The sequence below is a fragment of the Rosa chinensis genome, chromosome 2 (genome assembly GCF_002994745.2).
Source record: "Rosa chinensis cultivar Old Blush chromosome 2, RchiOBHm-V2, whole genome shotgun sequence".
In the NCBI taxonomy this organism is placed as follows: domain Eukaryota; kingdom Viridiplantae; phylum Streptophyta; class Magnoliopsida; order Rosales; family Rosaceae; genus Rosa; species Rosa chinensis.
This window is the reverse complement of record NC_037089.1, coordinates 17,589,383-17,594,223: the sequence shown is the minus strand read 5'-3', so window position 1 is coordinate 17,594,223 and position 4,841 is coordinate 17,589,383. Positions and strand designations below refer to the sequence as shown.

The following is a 4,841-nucleotide window of genomic DNA, read 5'->3' as shown; positions in this document are numbered from 1 at the left end:
ATTTGCAGAGACGATCTATACACTAGTACCTAAAAACTGAACGGTCGAGATGTGGATATGCGACCGAAAAGTGACCCAAAACTCGAACTTCACACGTTAATTTTCAAAGCGGAGCTCCGCTCTGGATTGGATCTGTATATATATATATATATATATACACAGTCCGGCTACGGTGCGGACGGTACGGATTTCCCGTTTTCCCCTACTTTCCGATCACATTTTCATATCTTAACCGTTCAGTTTTTAGGTCCTAATGTATAGATCACCTCTGCAAAATTTCAGCCAATTTGGTGATCGTTAAAGCATCCAAAACTGCAATTTACCCTTATAAATAAGAACTGTTCCAGTTTGACAGATTCGGTCCATTCGTGTAAATTGCAGTTTTGGATGCCTTAACGATCACCAAATTGGCTGAAATTTTGCAGAGATGATCTATACACTAGGACCTAGAAACGGAACGGTTAAAATGTAAAAATGTGACCCGAAAGTGATCGAAAACAGGAAATCGGTACCTAAATTTCGGTACGGACGTCCGCACCTGAGGAAAAATCCTATATATATATATATATATATATTTTTACAAAACAAATTTTCCACTGATTGATCCTCTCCAGTTCAAAACAAAAAAATTTAGCTATCAATTTAGGCGCATGTGTTACCCCACTTCAACCACTAAGCCTCCACATAGAGAGTAGAAACAAATTGCAAAATAGAGAAGAACCATGAGAGGCATCAAGATCATCTCAACAAGTACAGTGAGAGCTGCAGCGAGCCATGATATCGAGTTCTCAACTCGAAAAATCGAGTTAACTCCATGGGACCTCCAGCTTCTTCTTATGGATCCAATCCAGAAGGGTCTACTCTTTCACAAACCTAACACCTTTTCGCAAAACAACACTCAGCGTCTCAAAACCTCCCTTTCTCGCACCCTCGACTTCTTTCCCCCACTCTCCGGCCGCCTTGCCACTATAAACCACCACGATAACACGACCTCCTTCTTCATTAACTGTAACAATGCTGGGGCTCTTTTCGTCCATTCTAGAGCTGATGGCGTTACAGTCTCCGATATCAATGACACTGTCTATGTACCTTGAGATGTTGTCGATTCACTTTTCCCTCTAAACGGAATTAAAAACTACCAAAGCAATTCCGAGCCGTTACTTGCGGTTCAAGTAACGGAGCTTGCAGACGGTATTTTCATCGGTTGCACCATCAACCACACCGTTGTTGATGGCACTTCCTTTTGGCATTTCTTCAATTCTTGGTCTGAAATCTCTCGCGGCTTTGATCGCGTGTCGAAGCCTCCTGTTCTTAACCGTTGGTTTCTTGGTGGAACCAATCTTCCCATCCGCATTTCCTTCCCGAATGACCACAACAAAGTGCTCTTCGACGAAATCATGGATATCGAATCACAACCACTAAAAGAGAGGGTCTTTCACTTCTCAAAGGAAAGCATCGCTCAATTGAAAGCAAAAGCCAATGCCGAGATTGATAGCAATACACCAATCTCCTCTTTGCAAGCAGTTTTAGCTTATCTTTGGCGCTCCATAATACGCTGCAGTGATACACATCCCGATAGAGAATCGAGTTACCGCTTACTCATTGGTGAGTACTTTGTCTTGTTACCACTATCCTAAAATCTTAAGCACGTATTAGATTGTTCTCACTGTTCTTATTTATTCTAACATACAGGAGCTAGATCGAGATTGAACCCACGTTTGCCACAAGAATACTTTGGCATTGCATGCAGTTCAAGCTGGCACGGTGACCATGAAAGCAGGCGAGCTACTTGAACGTGGACTAGGTTTTGTGGCCAGGGAAATGAACAAGATGGTTGCTTTGCACACAGAAGAGAAAATTCGAAGCTTCTTAGAGTCCTGGGTTCAAGAACCCAAGTTGCTTACAGAAGGCAACATGGCTGCGGAGGCTTTGGTCACAAACAGCTCCCCGCGGTTCAATGTGTACGGGATTAATGACTTTGGATGGGGAAGGCTGGTGGTGGTGAGGAACGGTTCTGGGCAGGGGCGGCCCTGAGGGTGTGCAGGTAGTGCCACCGCACAAGGCCTCTGAAACTGGGAGGCCTCCGACTTCGAGTTTCAAATACATATATAGGTATAGTGAACATAAAATATTTAGTTCCTTATAAAGACACTAAAGCTTGTGTAGTCCAGTTGGTAGGTTGGTAAAGGTGTGCGTGGGTCTTCATTCCCTTGTCATGAGTTCGAATCCCAAGCTCCGTATTTTAATCTTCCTTTCTTCTTTTTCCTTCCTTTTTTTTTCTTTACTTTCCCTGTCCCTATTTATTTTTCCTTTTCTCTTGCTCTTTTTTAATCTTCCTTTCTTCTTTTTTCTTCCTTTTTTTGTTTTTTCTTTTTTACTTTCCTATTTTATTCTACCTATTTTTTTTTTTTTTAAAGTCATTATGCAATGAACATAAAGGCTTGGTCAAATTTTCGCACTAGGTCTCTGAATTCTCAGGACCTGCCCTGGTTCTGGGAACAAGTCACACGGGAAGATTACGGTGTTTTCAGGGGTGGAAGAGGGTAGCATTGATATTGAAACTTGTCTTTTGGCTGAGACACTGGAGGCTATGGGAAATAATTCAGAATTCATGGAAGCGGTTACTCTGTAGCTAGCGTTATTGATCGCACATGCAGAAGCTATCGTAAAAATTAAGCTATAGCACAAATCTGGGGTTCATATAATGCTTTAATTACTTGTCAATCCGTAGTACTTATTCGGTTTAATTTTCAATAATTCTCTGTACGTAGTGATTAAATTCGCAAAAAATCGGTAAGTTATATGTTGATGTAATGTTGTACGTGTTTATGTTAAAATGTTCAACCAATCTTCTCGTTTCCTTCTTTTTTCTAAAAAGAAGACTACGTACATCTCGCTAACTGTTTGATGAATAAGTCATGTATAGTTAACCTCTAGATAAGCACAAGTCATGAGCTTCGAATGAAAACAAACGATTATAGAGAAGCGCTTTGTTCTCTCAGAAGCAAACCCTAACAAAAACTAGGTTTTTTTTCCGGTTCCATCTCGCTGCTCTTCCGGCGGCTCCCGCCTATGGCCAGCCTCCGGCTTCATCGCTGTGTGGTGAGTGCGCCGGACGGGAATGTTTTGAGGCTATTGCTTAGGTGGTCTAGAGAGGTTGTCGCTTGATGCTCCGGTAGGTCTGTTGAGGTGGGGGGGTGTTCTGATCTCAAGCCTTTGATGCACGGCGGTGGTGATGTACAGAGGTGGAGCTTGGGCAGTTGCTGGTCATGGCGTTGATGGCCATGGTGACTTGGTGCTGGCGACGTGGATGTGGTGATGGTCATGGCGGCGTGGTGCAGGCGATGGTCGTGGCCACGGGGTGCTAGTGACGTGGTCGTGGCGGCCTCGATTGACGGCAGGGAGGCCTGCTGTACGTGCTACAAGAGCGTGAAGGAGGGGGAGAGGTGGACTGGGTGCTCATCAACTTGCTGGGCTTTGGGCTTTGGGCTGTGACTTTCCTTTGGGATGCTTTTTGGGCTAAGGTTTTGCGCTCAGCCCATTGCTATGTTTTTTAGTTAGTCTTATTACAAATAAGTTCCTTGTATTAGGAACAATCTATATACTTCGCCTACAGAATGTTCGGTGATTCTACACATCTAGGTGTAAAGTTTATTGGTATATCTCAATTGAGCGCATTGGCACCGGGAACTTTGTCTGCTATTATTCTTAGTTTAGAATTATGTTTATTCTGCTAGATTCCTACAAAATGAGCGGAATTGTTTCAAATGTAATGATACCTATCTCCCTGATGGAAACTATGTATTGGGTCATTCTAGCCTATATTTGCTATGAATGAATGCATTACTTACTCAAAAAAAGTCATGAGCTTCGAGACACAAAAAGTACTACATAAATTTTATTAGGAATAACACCGTACGTGAAAATTAAAGCAAAAGATGGTGCAAGTGTTGCATGCATGATGATCTACAAGAGTCTATCTGTTGGGAGATGGTCCCGAAAAGTATTTTTAATGTTGAAGAGAAGCTAGGCAACAATTGATTATATCTCGAGTGGCACACGACCTCTAACATGTTGCAATCACTCATATAGAAAGATACAAACACATAAAGATTCTTTAAATCTACGGTAGCGTAAATTTATGTGGCTGTTGTTAATTATTTACGTAATTTCAATGACCACATGTCTTTTTCGTTATCAGTTAATTTATCCACAATTTTTTGTCTGAGTTCTGACGTCTAGTATAAACTATAAAATTGATCGGTTAGTTTATTTATGGGAGCGGATCCTCTCCTGATCTTTTATTTGCCTAATCTTACCTAAGCTTTGAAGAAGATTAAGACACGTGTCGATATTGAATCTAATGGCCTACAACTAGTTCATGCCTTGTTTTTTCCTTTCATTCCCCATCTCTGTTGTCTCTCTCTCCTTCGTAGTGATGACTACTTCAATTCATCTTCATGGAAAACCATCAGTGATTAACCCAAGAAAAGCAAGAATAGATCCAAAATTCGAGAGATGAAGAACAAGTTCAGTAAAGAGGATATAATCAACCAAAATAATTGAAGGAGCTCGAATCTTGGACTGGAAATCACCCAAAACCCATCCAAGAAGCAGCGGATCATGCATCAGCGTGAGCCATGGAGACTCTGATACCATCAAACCCAGAAGAAACACAATTGATTGTATACCAGTTCATTCAACACCCTTTACAACACTCTCAAGTGGGTTTCGATGATGTTTTAGAGAAGTAACAGTGGTGATTGTGCTCATTTTTGAGATTCCATTTTGAAGTTATTGATTTCGTTGATATTGCATTCAGATTCATAGATGAATACAGG

The 4,841-nt window shown here is 41.5% G+C and overlaps 1 pseudogene; it reads left to right on the top strand.

Moving 5' to 3' along the window:
* The first annotated feature begins 722 nt into the window (after positions 1 to 722).
* Positions 723 to 2,632, top strand: LOC112189909 (annotated as a pseudogene).
* Positions 2,633 to 4,841: the final 2,209 nt, after the last annotated feature.